This window comes from Myotis myotis, unplaced genomic scaffold, assembly GCF_014108235.1.
Source record: "Myotis myotis isolate mMyoMyo1 unplaced genomic scaffold, mMyoMyo1.p scaffold_m19_p_5, whole genome shotgun sequence".
Classification (NCBI taxonomy): Eukaryota; Metazoa; Chordata; class Mammalia; order Chiroptera; family Vespertilionidae; genus Myotis; species Myotis myotis.
In genome coordinates this window covers 75,962,103-75,979,721 of record NW_023416357.1, presented here as the reverse complement: position 1 = coordinate 75,979,721, position 17,619 = coordinate 75,962,103, and the positions used below count along the sequence as shown (strand labels likewise).

Here is a 17,619-nt window from a genome sequence, read left to right as displayed (position 1 = left end):
CCCTGGGGACAGGACTGAGAGCCACCATAACTGTTCTCTCTGGCCCACCCTGTTGATCCTGTGCGACCCGCCCCGCCCAAGCCCTGCACAGAGGCATTTGCCGGATAGCCTCAGGCAAAGGCTAGATTAGCACCTCCCCAGAGGACAGAAGTTCTCTCACTGCAGACACAGCTGATTCTCACAGCCACTTGGCCTGGAGGTCAAACCCTCCCTGGTATTAGCTACAACAATCAAGGCTTATCTACAAGACTGCACACAAAGACCACTAGGGGGTGCACCAAGAAAGCATAACAAAATGCGGAGACAAAGAAACAGGACAAAATTGTCAATGGAAGATATAGAGTTCAGAACCACACTTTTAAGGTCTCTCAAGAACTGTTTAGAAGCCGCCGATAAACTCAATGAGATCTACAAGAAAACTAATGAGACCCTCGATGTTATGATGGGGAACCAACTAGAAATTAAGCATACACGGACTGAAATAATGAATATTATACAGACTCCCGACAGCAGACCAGAGGAGCGCAAGAATCAAGTCAATGATTTGAAATGCGAGGAAGCAAAAAACACCCAACCAGAAAAGCAAAATGAAAAAAGAATCCAAAAATGCGAGGATAGTGTAAGGAGCCTCTGGGACAGCTTCAAGCGTACCAACATCAGAATTATAGGGGTGCCAGAAGATGAGAGAGAGCAAGATATTGAAAACCTATTTGAAGAAATAATGACAGAAAACTTCCCCCACCTGGTGAAAGAAATGGACTTACAGGTCCAGGAAGCGCGGAGAACCCCAAACAAAAGGAATCCAAAGAGGACCACACCAAGACACATCATAATTAAAATGCCAAGAGCAAAAGACAAAGAGAGAATCTTAAAAGCAGCAAGAGAAAGACACTCAGTTACCTACAAGGGAGTACCCATACGACTGTCAGCTGATTTCTCAACAGAAATTTTGCAGGCCAGAGGGAGTGGCAAGAAATATTCAAAGTGATGAATACCAAGAACCTACAACCAAGATTACTTTATCCAGCAAAGCTATCATTCAGAATTGAAGGTCAGATAAAGAGTTTCACAGATAAGGAAAAGCTAAAGGAGTTCATCACCACCAAACCAGGATTATATGAAATGCTGAAAGGTATCCTTTAAGAAGAGGAAGAGGAAGAAAAAGGTAAAGATACAAATTATGAACAATAAATATGCATCTATCAACAAGTGAATCTAAGAATCAAGTGAATAAATAATCTGATGAACAGAATGAACTGGTGATTATAATAGAATCAGGGACATAGAAAGGGAATGGACTGACTATTCTTGTGGGGAAAAGGGGTGTTGGAGATGCGGGAAGAGACTGGACAAAAATCGTGCACCTATGGATGAGGACAGTGGGTGGGAAGTGAGGGCGGAGGGTGGGGTGGGAACTGGGAGGAGGGGAGTTATGGGGGGAAAAAAGAGGAACAAATGTAATAATCTGAACAATAAAGATTTAATTAAAAAAAATTGTCTATTGTGGTCCTTTGCCCATTTTTTATTGGATTTTTTATCTTCCTTTTGTTAAGTTGTATGAGTTCTCTATAAATTTTGGAGATCAAACTCTTATCAGAGATAACATTGACAAATATGTTCTCCCATGCAGTGGGCTTTCTTGTTGTTTTGTTGATGGTTTCTTTTACTGTGCAGAAGCTTTTTATTTTGATGTAGTCCCATTTGTTTTATTGTCCTAGGAGCAGTATGGTAAAGATATTGCTATGACATATGTCTGATATTTTGCTGCCTATGGCTTCTTCTAAGATTTTTATGGTTTCCTGTCTTTTGTTTAAGTACTTTATCCATTTTGAGTTTATTTTTGTGTATGGTGTAAGTTGGTGGTCTAGCTTCATTTGTTTGCATGTATCTGTCCAACTTTCCCAACACCATTTATTGAAGAGACTATCTTGACTCCATTGTATGCTCTTGCCTCCTTTGTCTAATATTAATTGAGTTAATGGCTTGGGTCGACTTCTGGGTTCTCTGTTCTATTCCATTAGTCTAAATGTCTGTTCTTGTGCCAGTACCAGGCAGTTTTGTGTTCTTTATTTGTGTTATGTCATTCTTTATCATAGACTGTTCTTTTTTCATAGTTACTATATCTTTTTCATGCTCTTGAGCATCTTTACCATCATTACTGTGAACTCTGTTTCAGATAAATTTCTTATCTCTGCTTCATTTATCTCTTCTTTTGGAGAATTCTCTAGTTTCATTTGGGGGTTGTTTCTTTGCCTTCTCATTTTGGCTTTCTGATTGGGTTTGTGACTGTGTATTAGGTAGACCAGTGGTTCTCAACCTTCTGGCCCTTTAAATACAGTTCATCATGTTGTGACCCAACCATACAATTATTTTCGTTGCTACTTCATAACTGTAATGTTGCTACTGTTGTGAATCGTAATGTAAATATCTGATATGCAGGATAGTCCTAGGTGACCCCTATGAAAGGGTCGTTTGACTGCCAAAGGGGTCGCGACCCACAGGTTGAGAAACACTGAGGTAGATACTCTACACCTCTCAATCTCTAGTGCAGGACAGTGTTAAAGGCTGTTTCAGACTAATTAGATCAGGCAAAGACTCAAAGCCTCCAGAGACCGCCTCTGCCTACTGAGTGATAGGATTCCGACTTGATTTGCCCCCAAGGCAATCATCCTCATGTGGTGAGAGTTTTTCAACAGCCTGGGGCAGTTGCTTCTGCCTGGAGGCTAATTGTTATTTTTAATCTCTTAAGTGGCTTCAGGGTAAGGTGTTTTCCAATAGAGTGTGTCAACTGTCTTCCTCCCAGCAAGGCAAATATCTACATGGGAAAGATGTCCTCTGCTGCTTGAGGGAATGACTCAGCCCAGGAAACTTGGGGTGTCTGCCTTCTGAGCTTTATCCCCTGAGTCCCCAGTCTTGGCTTCTGCCCTCACAGCTCCAGTCCACCTCACCCTCCCTCTGCCAGAGCACAAGGTGGGTGGCTCCACAGGGAATTTTATGCATTGGCCCTTTAAGAGGGTGCCTGAATTTTCAGCTGTTACTCTCTGGCAGATAGCACCTCGCTGCTATTCACAGCCAGATGTTATGTGGGTAACCTCCTCAGTTTTGGTGCTCTCTGCTGGGGGGTCCAGCTTGGGGATTAGATCCCAGAATTCTCAGTGGCAACCCCCCACAGCTGAGATATATCTCTGGGACTTCAGTTGCTCTCTGTGGGAGCCCAGCCAGCCCTTTTGTGCCTCTGCCCCTCTTATCAATCTCTATGTGGTCTCCACTTTTGGTCCTCAGGTATCAGGGTTCTCTCATGCAAGTTTTCCGTTGATTATTCAGGAAGTTTTTCTGTATTTTAGTTGTAATACCAGTTTGTTCCTGGGAGCAAGTCCATGCAGCATCCACTTACTTTGCTGCCATTTTTAATCCAATCTAAGTTAATAGTTTTTAAGGGGTTAAGAAGAACAAGTATGTGGAAGTGCTGGTGAGGCAGGTTTTAATTGGAGGAACTTGGCCATTTATGGTAAAGGAGCATCAAAAATGGATCTCCCTGGACAGAAGGATCCTTTGCATCTGAAAGGGTTCCAGTGTTCAAGTTCTGGTTATGTCCTTGTCCTTTGGTTCCATTTGCTAGGGTGGGAAACTTTGGTTTCCAGTGCAGCTAGAGGTCAAAGTTCTCTCCTCTCTGCCTGCATTGGCTGCAGGACTTGCAGTTTTGGTCTGTTGTATCTGAAAAGCAATTCAATGTGTCATTAAACAGGATAGGACCATTTGAGTTAGTTCTGTGGTTACAATATCAAAGATTATTTTTAAGTCATTAATTAAAGGAGGGAACTGGTAAAATATTTTAATTGGTTCAAGGAGAATCCAAAGAATAGACACATAGATTAGGAATATTGAAATGGATTTGCAAATGTATGCAAGACTGCCTTCTTCTACAATGGAGGAGCCAAATTGAAACTCCTTGGGGCACACTTGATTTGCATGTTTGCAGATAATAATTTTTTGCATGACCATCAGTTTTCTACTTTCTACTTTACAGAGTAGTAAAAATGTGCATAACCTGTCAAGGCTGAAGTAATCCCTGGGGCTCTAGCATTCCATGGAAAGGATATCCAGTCATTTATTTTGCTTATTCTGAAGTTTCACATTTTTCTTTACAGATTTGTTGAATCTCCTCCTTGATATAACAAATGAATGAATGAATGAATACTCTTGATTAGACTTGTCTATACTTAGGACTATTCATTCATTCAATAAATATTATTTCTTACCTACCACACCTATATTCCTGACTACATTCTGTGTGTGAAGATTCTGCAATTAACAAAACAGAAACACCTTTGTCTTATAGTCTAATGGGGAAAAGGAAAAAAATGAGTGAGTAAACAAGCAAATTGTAAATACAGGCTGGGTAAAAGATAGGTTTACAGTTGTGTGTATGTGCAACACAGAGTTTACCCTTGTATTATTATTAATTATTGTATTATTATCCATATAAACAACTTTAAATCTACTTTTGTCCCGCCCTTTATATGTCATGTGGTATTTAGTGTTATGAAGAACATAAAGCAAAACAAGGTAGCATGTATGGGGAAGATACTATTTTAAAGAGGATGTTTAGGAAAGATTTCACTGGTAGGGAGATATTTTAGCAGAAACCTGAGGGCAATGAGGGTCAGTTACACAAATCTCTAGGAGAAGAGCTATGTAGGCAGAGAGAAGAGCAAGTGCAAAATTCTATGACAGCAACAGGGTTGGTGTATGTAGGGCCAGTAAGGATGGTCAGGTGAAGAAAGAAAGAAAGTTAGAAAGCAGGACCAAGGAAAGGAGAAGATAGATATGGCAATGAATACTCATCACCTTTGCAGGGTCAAAGTTTAGATTGGCTTCTGAATTCCGTGACATTCAGGGCAAAAAGAGAAAACTAAACTATAAGCTTTACTAATGGTAAGTGACATGATTTTTTTTTCTCATTATTTATTTTCCTTGTATGAAGCCATTAATTGCTCAGTCAATAATTAATGGCTGTGAGCTGTAGCACCACATTAAACTTTCATTCCGGAATGCTAGGGGCCTACAAATTTTAGAAGAAAATTCAGAAGGGAACTAAGTCTATTTAGAAAGCAAAGTGCTCTGTAGCTGTGAGTATGTGATTTCACATTGGTAAGGCATTCTATCAAATTTGAACACCTTAGTATAGCTTTCTTAAAAGGAATTTGTATTTATATTTATCCTCAGTTTTCAGATCTAATAGCCAAGCCTAAGTACTCTGATTTGTGATTTTTCTGATTCACTATTATTCAGGATTCTTTTTACTTTTTCTCACAGGAGACTAAGAATTCTTCTGTCCCTTCATTTCTCAGGCTTCTTTCCTATTTTTTAGGTATTTTGCCCAAAACAATGGTGAGAACTTAAAAGAAAAGAAAAACAATTCAATCCTACGTTCATAAAAAGTAGAGAGCTACCAGTTTCCCTAGTTTGTGGTGGTTGTGATTGCTACTGTTGTTATGACTATCCTGTCTTTTGTGTACCTTGAATGGTTCCTGCTTTTAAAAATGTTTATCCAGTGTTTCACGCAGTTCCCATGACTCCCCGCTGATAAAGCTTCAGTATAATTAAAGTATTTATATGAACACTGCGGAACTCAACTTGCATTATTTAGACACACAAAGGAACATTCCTGGCATTTCCAAGTCACAATTGTGTAATCCGATGACATAGTGTTACTTAATTTAAGAATACCTTTACACCCAGTAAAAAATAAAAGTAAAATTGCTTTCTTTTCTTTTTTTTGTTAGTTGATATTCTTCAGTTAAACTAATTTCACTGGATTATACTTCAATTTGAACTGAATTTTCTAAAGTAAGCACTCTAAAATAGTCTTGCTAGGTTATATTTGCTTGTTTAATTAACTTCGGGGGGGGAAAAGAACCATATCTAGACTGGGAGAAAGCTAACTCATCCCCATTCAAATAGGCCTACATGCAGACATTTTTGTTTTGGTTTGGTTTTTGCCTTTAAGTAAAGGCTTGCCCCTTGACAATCCTCATTATGAAAATAAATGTAACATTGAATAAGTTAATGTCATTCTTTTGGAATTATGACATGAAAGGGAAGAAATATAACACGCTAGAAATTTTGGTAGGAATTGATTTACAAAAGAAGTGGCCACATTTGTTTTTATTGTGGTTAAAGCTCTAGTTTGGGAAAAGACTAAAGGGCAAGGAATTGGGGAATTTATGGATGAATGTGGATCTAATGAAGAGAGCCCATTGGTTCTACAGGCCAGGGTAAGATTCCCACAGTCTTGAACAAACAGTTCTCAGCCTATAATTTCTAAGCCTTTGTTTTCCCACTTTGGAATTCTGACTACAGGCATGTTACCAAGCCAACTGGGTTCACTACAAAGATCCAGCAATGCTCTTTTTATCATAAAGATCAAGACAACAATTGTGTGCCTACAAGAAAAGAACAACTAAAACCATCTAACAAGCATCAAAAGAACAATTCTAGAGATAGTTGCCTTTGAACTCCAATAATGGGCAACATTCAGTCTCGAGATTTGAAATTCCCAAGTTAAAGGAATTCATTACCAATCGCCTTTCCATGTAATTATAAGAGCTGCTGGCAGCAAGTATTTTCAGCAGCATTAATTTTGTCAAATGGGATATTTTGCAGTCATGTTGAATTCCATACAATGGCCGTATTATAAATCCACGTTGTAGACTTAGTTTTGCTTATTATAGAGTTCATTTATGAAATAGAAGAAATCTAAGTTTCACTTTGGCTTTACCCCAAACCATAGAAAATAGAGTATTCTTTTACAAAAGCTTGTTCTGAAATATCACTCCCTGAATGTGAAAGTATGCTGTTTGTACAGATACATTCCATTAACATGCGCAATGCCCAGCTGAGAAAATAAAAAAGGGTAGTTAATCTGGGCATTTCCCTCTCTGTAGCTGTGACCTGTGAACAATTTCAGCTCCATATAAAAAAAAAAAAAAATAGGAATTTCCATTTTTGTGTAAACACTTCATTTTCTGATGGCATGGAAGCAATTTAAACTGAATCGAAGCAGGCATCAATAATTCAGAATAAATATTCTATTTGAAGAACTTGGACCACTTTTATTTGTGGGGGCCTATATCCAAACCTGAGAAACAGCTTTTGGGATTCAGTCATTTCTTATCATGAAATCTATGATAAGCCATTTTTGTGTGCATTTCTTGTGAGTATGCAGTTTCTTTTGTTTCCTACATAAGAAAGATTAGAGAACCAGCTATTTTGGTGTTTTATTTTGGGGAGGATTGAGTGAGTTTTGCATTGGCCAACACAGGCAAATCTTAAATAATAGTAGATTGTTGCGATATGCTTTTAGAGAAAAGTTTCTATAAGTCAAATCTGATTTTTTATGGGAGTAGCATAACATTATATGCCCATCAAGACCTTGATGAAAAACATGTTAGGAAAAAAAGGAGAGGGGCATAATGTGCATATTTATTTCATAATAAACAATATGTCTATATTCTGCATAGTATAACCAGGTTCATGGAATAGCCAATTCAATATATTCTATTAAAGAGATCTTAAAACAGGAATGGTGTCGGCATCCAACAGTCCAAAGGCTCCAGAAAGACTAAGGCGAGGCAAGTAGAGAGGAGAGACAAGAAAGAAGGAAGGATTTTATATGCCAGGGTACAACTGGGGAAGCCAACTAAGAAATGTAATTTGTGACTTGTCTGTTTTTAGGTCTATGAATAATAACATGGGGTACTCTTAGCAAAGGATTTTAGTATGAATTGCTGTTAAGTCAAAATATATTGCTATTATGCATATTATGCTTTCAAAATATAGAGAAGATGAATTGAAAGCAATATATGAATGATGCATACCAGGCTTTATTTAAGCATACAAATTTATTTAAGTTTTATGTGACATAGGAGTCATCATCTATAATAATAAAAGCGTAAGATGCTAATTAGGCCGGACATCCTTCTGGACGACCTTCCAGCCAAAGCTGGGGCTGCAATGGAAGCCCAGGTCCTGGGTGCCTATTGGGTGTCTGCCGGGTGCCAGAGGGAAGCCCAGGTCCTGTGTCCTGGGTCCTGGGTACCAGAGGGAAGCTGGTGCCAGCAGCCGGGGAAGGAAGGCCTACTCTTGCACAAATTTTGTGCATCGGGCCTCTAGTAAAGAAATGAAGACTTAAAGAAACAGTTAAGCCTAAGTGTCGATGAAGAGTCAAAAGTCAAGGAAAAATGTGATTAGAACAAAAGGGTATGGCAATCAGATCCCAGCAACAGATGCAGTGTGCTTGTCTTTCCAGGCTCTTCTTGCTATCTCCGTTAGCTTCCAGAAGCATGGCCTCTGGTGTGGCTGTCTCTGATGGAGTCATCAAAGTGTTCAGTGACATGAAGGTACCTAAGTCCTCGACACCAGAGGAGGTGAAGAAGCACAAGAAGGAGGTGCTCTTCTGCCTGAGCACCAGAAGAACATTATTCTAGAAGAGGGCAAGGAGATCCTGGTAGGTGATGTGGGCCAGACAGTAGACGACCCCTACGCCACCTTCATCAAGATGCTGCCTGGCTATGCCACTATGGACTGTATGATGCAACCTATGAGGCCAAGGAGAGCAAGAAGGAAGACCTGGTGTTTATCTTCTGAGCCCCTGAGTCTGCACCCCTTAAGAGCAAAATGATCAATGCCAGCTCAAAGGATGCCATCAAGAAGAAGCTTACAGGGATCAAGCATGAATTACAAGCAAACTGCTACGAGAAGGTCAGGACCACTACACTCTGGCAGAGAAGCTGGGGGCAGTGCTGTCATCTCCCTGGAGGGCAAGCTTTTGTGAGCCCCCGCCAGCCCCCTGCCTGGAGCATCTGGCAGCCCCAGACCTGCCTGTGGGGGGTTGCAGGCTGCCCCCCTCCTGCCAAACCAGATGCGCTGGGGGATCTTAGCAGGGAAAGGGCAACCCCTTCACCCAGTTGCCAAACAGCCCCCCACCCCCTGGACCTTCCTTCTCCCTCCACCCCTGATGGTTCTGGCCTTCCCAAACCGCTTTTGATCTTCTGATTCCTCTTGGGTTGAAACAGACCAAGTCCTCCCCAACCCACACACCCCAGTTTTGGAGAGGGCCTGTATTTTTTAATGACACCCCTACTTGCAACCTGTTCCTCCTCTTTCCCATGCTGCCAACTTCTAACCACAATAGTGTCTCTGCTTGTCTGTTTAGTTCTGTGTATAAATAGAATGTTGTGAAGATAACCCCTCCCCATGCTGCCTGGTTCCCCGCCCCTTTTCCACCTGGTCTCAGCCACTCATGGAAATGGGACCAGTAAGGGACCCTTAATTTTTTAAAAAAGGAAGAAAACAGCAATAAAAAGCCTCACTTTAAAAAAGGGGGGGGGAGGTTAATGAGCTGGGAGAAACTTAGTTCATTTAGATTCCTCATGGTATCCCTTTATCTTCAGAGATAAGGATGTTCCTTTCCTCCAGCTATAGGAAGGGCACCTCCCTCTCACATGAGAGTCTTATGACTTGCTTCAAGGAAAAAAGGGGAGGTGAGAAAGTCCTTCCTATACCTGCTATTTCTCAAATTATTTCAGCTTAAAATATTTAATATGCCAAGATGGCATATTTTGGGGTAGTATGTTCTGAATGCCATCTGTGTGTGTGTGTGTGTGTGTGTGTGTGTGTGTGTGTGTGTGTGTGTGACAAAAACACATGCAGGTACACCTAAAGCTTCTAATCTGTCTGAAGAGTTTTTTTTTTTTTTAAAAAAAAAAAACAACAACTATGAATGCAATCAAAGTATATGGTGAGCTCTTATCTTTCTGCAACATTATAGCTTATATATAGTTGAAATATCCATGAACCTTTGGTTTGACTATGTAATTCTGAGGACTTGCCATTAAGAATGTTATCTTTATGGATTAATGTATAAATTATATGACTTTAAATATAGTGTTAGTACTTTGGGTTGACTTTTGTTTCCTCAAAAGTTATACATGAGTTCTAGCTAAACACACATCCATACCCACCAACTTTTGTAGTTTTTAAAAACTAAAAGCAAAAGAGATTTCAGCTTAATCCCTTTTTGTTTCTCTTATAGAGAAACATTTCTAATATCCAAAGTTAAAATTTTGTGAGAAAAATAAATACTTACTTTGGATTTCCATTCCTAATGTAAAATAATGGTATGCCCCCACCTGAACCATGAAGTTAACCTGTAGAGTTCCATTCAATTACAGATGAACTGTTTCTTCCCTTTTCAGTGTTCACTGGTGGCCAGGGCAGTACATGGTCCCCTAAAGGGGGGACGTGGTAATTGATTGTACTTTTCTGACAAGAAGAGCCACAGGCACTTTTTCATTCACAACTTACTGTGGCCCAGCCCTCAAGATCACAGCTCCCAGAACCATGATCTGGGCCTGAACCAAAGCAGCCATCTTTACGTGTCCACTAGTCTGGGTGTCCGGCTCATACCCTCAAGCTAGTAGATAAGCAAGTAGAAAGAAGCAGAGATGGAAGATCAAAGATCTGGTCACTGTTTTTCATGCTTTAAATATATTATTTCCACTCCTCACAAAACCCTGAATAGTAAATACCATTATCCCTATTTTACAGGTTGAAAAACTGACAAGAAGAAAAATTTAAGTAACTGGCCCACCATCATGTACCTATGAAGTGTCAGAACAGGGATTCACACAAACCTCTGTCTGACCCCACACATGACAAGATAGTTATTTTAGCCATGTGGTTAAAGGTTATTTGGTGTAAGTAGATTGTTATCGGTAAATGGAGGAAATCCAGCAGCTCTCCGGTAAACTGCTAGGGTGAAAATTCGTGAGCTTCTCAAGAATCAAGGATTGTTTCTTATTTATCTCGACATCTCTCATAGAAAGACTAGCTCAATGTTACCATTGGAAGTGTTCAAGGAATAAAGATTAAATAAATTGTGCATTGGTTGAAATATATTTTTAGTTAGAAATGACATTAAAAGAATACTTTCATGTAAATACAGGATACAGATTTAAAATGTTTTATTATGTTAGAGAGCATTTAATGATATAACACAGAAACCATTAGCTGTTATATTCATTCACTGTTCCCTAATTTATTACATTATCCTAATATATAAAAATCCAGGGACCATCATGACCTAAATGACTGGATGGACGACAGAACAGCAGGCTAGGGTCCTGGCCAGCGCAGTGGGAGTGAGTCTGGGTCCCAGTCGGTGCAGCGGGAGTCAGTCTGGGTCTGGGCTGATGTGGCAGGAGTGAGTCTGGGTTCCAGCCAGCGCGGTGGGAGTCAGTCGGGATCCCGGCTGCCTGCGGCGCAGCGGCGGGAGGGAGCTGTGGGAACGAAGGAACGAAGCCATGCTGTCATCAGGCTGGCCTGTGTGTGTGTGTGTGTGTGTGTGTGTGTGTGTGTGTGTCCCCGGCCCACAGGCTCAGGGAACCAGACTGAGATCTGGGAATCTTGGTCCCTACCCCAGGCCCACAGACTCCAGAAACTGGAGGCATACTGCAATTGGGATGGCCTTTTGGTCCCGCCCCCTGCCCTCAGGCTCTGGGGAACCAGAGCCATGCTGCAATCTGGGATTCTTGGTCCCTACCCCCGGCCCGCAGGCCTGGGAAACCGGACCCATGCTGCCATCGAACTGGACCCTACCTGAGGGGTCCCAGATTGTGAGAGGGTGCAGGCTGGGCTGAGAGACCCCCGAGTGCATGAATTTTCATGAACCGGGCCTCTAGTTTAAGAGAAAAATAAATTAATGGGTTAATGAACTCTTAAAATGGCTTTGATCTTGATACATCTCTAAAACTCAGTTTAAAAGTAAAATTGTAAGATAGTAGAAAACATCTAAAAAAAATTATCATTTATCTGATAATTTAAAACCCAAACATCAGCATAAGAAACCTGTAAATGAGACATTAAAGTCAGTGGATATGCTAATGAATGTCTCACATGTTTGGCAAAATAAAACAAAATTTAGTTATAAGAAAATTGTATGTGATACTGTTTACAAAGCATTTTCCTAAGTTTCTCAAAGTTCTTCATAACAGAAATCAAAAGATAAACATAGTTATTGTCAAATTTTGTGAAATATTTTTATATTTAAGCAAATGAATCTAATATAGGTAAAAAGGCGAAATATGCATTGATTTTTTTAGACATTAAAGTGGAAACCTTGCCAGGGCTGAGCAGCAGCCCCTGAATGACGGATGAAGAGATTACTCTGACACAGTTTCACTGTGAAAGAGAAGCTAAGGGATGGCCTGGCTGAAGAAGCCAGGCTGCCTCAACTGTCCGTCTCATTAGGCTTTTATTGGAATTTTTATCTTTAGATACAATCAGTAGGTGAGTAATCTTGGGAGGACATATGTGTTAACATTGTCCTCTAGGCAAGAGCATCCAGGGATTAAGCATAAGGATTCCAGTTAGCACCTGGGGGTCTGCTAATGCACAGACTTGTTTGGAAAGGTCAAGGAATAATTAGGAGTGCCACCTTCAACACTCCCTTAAGTCGGAATTCCGATAAACAGGGCAGGCAGCCTTCCACACAATTCCCTTTTCTCAGAATGTTCTTACAAACTTTCCATCAAGTCTCATGCTTCCCAACAAAACCTCAATGAAGTTTCCTCTAATATTTACTTGTGAGTTTCTCCCAATTCCTCCCCTACCTACCATGAAAGATAATGATTAAAACACTTTAGAATTACTGTATATTATCATCTTATCTATTCAGGAGAACCCTGTGATGTATTTGTGATCATGCCTAATTTATAGAAAATTATAGAGGCACTGAGAAGTCAACTTGCTAAATTGTGGAGGGAAAGGTGTTTTGTTTTGTTTTTTCAATTATAGTTAACATACAATAATATATTAGTTTCTGGTGTACACCCCAGTGATTAGACATAAAATAGTAAATGATCATCCCACTAAATCTCATATTCATCTGACACCATACGTAGTTATTAGAATACTAGAGGCCCCGTGTATGAAATTCGTGCATGGGGTGAGGGTGGGGGGGCCTTTCAGCCCGGCCTGCACCCTTTCCAATCTGGGACCCCTGGCTCCTAACCACTTGCCTGCCTGCCTGCATGCCTGATTGACCCTAACCACCTCTGCCTGCTGGCCTGATTGCCCCTAACTGCTCCCCTGCCTGCCAGCCTGATTGCCCCCTAACTGCTCTCCCCTGCTGGCCTGATTGCCCCCTAATTGCTCTCCCCTGATGGCCTAATCACCCCTAACCACCTCTGCCTGCTGCCTTATCACTCCCTAACTGCTCTCCCCGATGGCCTGATCGCCCCTAACGGCCTCTGCCTTGGCCCCTACCACTGTGGCTTCGTCCAGAAGGACGTCTGGAAGATGTCCTGTCTAATTAGCATATTACCCTTTTATTCGTATAGATTATTGACTATACTAGAGGCCCAGTGCACAAAATTCATGCACTGGGGGTAGGATCCCTCAGCCCAGCCTGTGCCCTCTTGCAGTCTGGGACCCCTCACTCCTTACTGCCCGCCTGCTCGTTGCTCCTTACCTCTCAGCTCGCTGCTTTTTAGCACTGCCATGAAGGTGGAAGAGGCTCCTGCCACTGCCGCTGCACTCGCCAACCATGAGCCCAGCTTCTGACTGAGCAGCGCTCCCCCTATGGGAGTGCATTGACTACCAGGGGGCAGTTCCTGCATTGAGTGTCTGCCCCCTATTGGTCAAAGCGCATCATAGCAACTGGTCATTCTGGTCATTCAGCTGTAATGATCACTTAGGTTTTTATTATATAGATTCCCTATGTTGCACTTTACATCCCCGTGACTATTATGTAACTGTCAATTTGTACTTCTTAATCTCCTCACCTTTTTCATCCATATCCTCAACCCCTCTCCCATCTGGCAATTATCAAAATGTTCTCTGTATCTATGAGTTTGTTTCTGTAGTGCTTATTCATTTACAGTGGGGCCTTGACTTACGAGTGTCCCGACTAACGAGTTTTTCAAGATACAAGCCATCTCTCAGCTGATTTTTTGCTTTGAGTTGTGAGCTAAAATTCGGGTTATGAGCCAGCTTCAGATACCCCACTGCTAGTTGGCGCAGCGAACGTCACAGTGAACGCAACAAGATCAGCCCAGCATCACGTGTCTCACTCGTTCACTTTATGATTTGACATACGAGTAATTTGAGTTACGAGCTTTGTCACGGAACGAATTAAACTCGTAAGTCAAGGCCCCACTGTACTTTGATTTTAGGATTTAATTGTTGATAAATTTTATTATTCATATTTTTTATCTCTTCTTCTTTTTCTTTTTCTTCTTCTTCTTCCTCCTCCTCCTCCTCCTCCTCCTCTCCTCCTCCTCCTCCTTTTCTTCTTCTTCTTCTCCGTCTGCTTTCATAAGACCCTTTAACATGTCATGTATTACTGACATGTGGTGAACTGCTTTAAATTTTTCTTGTCTGGGAAGATCTTTATATGTCCCTCAATTCTAAATGATAGCTTTGCTGGTTAGAGTAATCTTGGTTGTAAATCTTTGCTTTTCATCATTTTGAATATTTCTTCCCAATCCCTTCTGGCCTGCAAAGTCTCTGTTGAGAAATCAGCTGACATTCTGATGGGAGCTGCCTAGTAGGTAATTACCTGTCTTTCTCTTGCTGCTATTAAGATTCTCTTTTTGTCTTTAAGCTTTGCCATTTAATTATGATTTGTGTCTTGGTATGGACCCTTTGGGTTCATTTTGTTTGGGACTCTCTGTGCCTCCTCAATATATATGTTTATTTTATTTCACAGGGTAGGGAAGTTTTCAGCCATTATATTTTCAAACATGTTCTCAATTCTTTGCTCTCTCTCTTCTTCTTCTGGTATACATATGATGCAGATGCTGTTATGCTTCACGTTGTCCCAACGGTCCCTTAAACTATCCACATTTAAAAATTTTTTTTCTTTTTGCTACTCTGATTGGGTGTTTATTGCTTCTTTATATTCCAAATTGCTGATTTGATTCTCAACTTCATCTACTCTACTATTGATTCCCTGTAAATTATTCTTCATTTCAGTTAATGTTTCCTTCATTTCTGACTAGTCCTTTTTTATGTTTTTCATGTCCTTTTGTATGCTGTTGAAGTTCTCACTAAGTTTCTTGAGCATCCTATAACATTTGTTTTGAATTTTGTATCTATTATTTTACTTGCCTTCATTTCATTGACTTCTTTTTCTTATTTTTTCAGTTGGTTCCTGTTTGTGTCCTCATTTTGACTGCTACCCTGTGAGTGCTGCTGTGTATTATGCAGAGCTGTTATGTCTCCCGGAATCAGTAGAGTGGTCTAATGTAGTAGGTGCCCTGTAGGATCTAGTGGCACAGCCTCCCTATGTACCTAAGCTGGGCACTCTAGCTGTGCGCGCTGCCCCCCCCCCCACACACACACACACAGACAACCCTATGTACACCCTCCAGTTGTAGTTGAGCTTTGATTGCTGTTGGCATACCAATGGGAAGGATATACCTCCAGGTCAGTCAACTACAAAGACTGACTGGGACCACCGTGGAGGATCATCTGTGCAGAGACCCACACCACAGAGCAGTCCTTACTTCAGCAGGTCTCTGGTGCTCACTGAGTCAGCCTTTAAAGATGCACAGATAGGGCATAAGCTATTTAAAATGTCTATATTTGAGTCATAGCTTGGGAAGTAAAATAAAGGAGAATGATGCTGAGAACAAAGAAAGAACAATTCAAGGACCTTGGAGCACAGAAAAGCTGGGAGAACTGCCATAAAACCTATGTGGACCAGACAGGACCCCAACTGAGAAGAAGACTTAGTACCTACACCTTGACCTTTAGATCAATTTCCTGGCTATGAATATATCTCAAATCAGGGCTATACTTCACCAAGTTCAGTGAGGCAACACTGCTGCTCCCCATATGTCCTTTGGAAACTTTTCAAGATAAACAGAAGAGATATGAATAGCATTACTCCTCAGAGAAATCCCATATATTACATAGCTGTCTCTCTCCCTCTTTTCTTCTCTCTCTCTCTCTCTCTCTCTCTCTCTCTCTCTCTCTTTCTCTCTCCTCTGTCTCTATTTCGATTTCTCTTCTCTCCTGATCCTTACCTGCCTTAGGAGTCAAGACTACCTGCTGTGGAGGAAAACTGAGCTCTTTGATGGATTGAAATCCTCTTCCACAGCAAGTAAATATGCAACCTAGTAATTCAGAGTTAGTACGCTCTCAATAACACTTACATGTTAAAATATAGTGAAGTCAACAGAAAAAACTTAAAACAACAAGAAGAACATTTCTTCAAGCAATTGCAGAACTCTCTCTCCAACACTAAATTCAGAAAGAAGATTTATACTAAGGGTTATGGGGGAGGGAAGGAGAGTAGGAGGGAGAATGAAAGTAATATTGCCAAATGGCTAGTAGTTAAAAGCTCTCTGCCTTTGGGCCTTTTTTTTTTTTTTAATCTTAACAGCATTCCCTTCAAAAGAACTGTGAATGATTACTCATTATTGCCTCAAAGATATCCTAACATTATTTAGTAGTTGGTTTTAGAGCAATGCAAGAGGAAACTGTTTCTCTTAGTACTGAGTGATAGCTCAATGATATTTAACTGGGCTTAAGGGAACAAAGCCTTCTGATTCTCAGTTGTCAATCTCTCCTCTTAAGTCTGCCTTCCTGTGTTGCTATCACCACTTCCCTTGTACTAGTAGAAGCAGAAAAACACTTTGAATATTAATTTGAAGTGGAATATAACTTAGTTTATACTGGGCAGTTAGACACTTTTTCTATTTCCAGACTCATTGCACATTTGAAGGGAGCATCAAAGTCACCTTAGCTTTGCCTTGTGAGTGGATATAAAGTTGTATTTCTTGGCTGAAAATGACCTCAAAAAGCAAATGAACTGCTGTGAGGATTATGGCAAGGAAGAAGACATGAAAGGGGTTAAGAATAAAAATATGTTACCCTAATAAGTTTAATATATTTAATGCCACTGAATTTCACACTGAAAGATGGTTAAAGTAGAAAATTTTATGTTATATACATATTACTACAATAAAAAAAGAAACAAAATATCTTCAGATTTATGAAGGTCCATAAAATGGATTCCTCCTGCATGTCAAAGATTTATGTTTTTGTTCTTTTTTTAAAAAAGATATTTTATTGATTTTTTTTACAGGGAGAGGGATAGAGAGTTAGAAACGTCAATGAGAGAGAAACATCTATCAGCTGCCTCCTGCATACCTCCTACTAGGATGTACCCACAATCAAGGTACATGCCCTTGACCGGAATCAAACCTGGGACCCTTCAGTCTGCAGGCCAATGCTCTATCCACCAAGTCAAACCGGTTAGGGCTGTTATTGTTCTTAAATGGAAGCCAAAAACAAAAACACAACACAAAATGGTTAATTCAACGGGCATAAACAAAATCCTTCAAGAAAATTATATTTAATCTCACTTTTAACAATTATTACATAATAATGAATATAATCAAAAGAGTATAAAACCTGAAAAAGCATTAAATAAATATGATGAAACAAAGTTCTAAAAAAGAGGAGCTCTATGATACTTTCAACAATAAAAACATATATTTTCAAAGTTCTTCTAAACCCACAATAAGTAGTAGGGGTTGTCATTAG

The 17,619-nt window shown here is 40.4% G+C and overlaps 1 pseudogene; it reads left to right on the top strand.

Annotated features, from left to right (window-relative positions):
* The first annotated feature begins 8,330 nt into the window (after window positions 1–8,330).
* On the top strand, window positions 8,331–8,901 carry LOC118657035 (annotated as a pseudogene).
* Window positions 8,902–17,619: the final 8,718 nt, after the last annotated feature.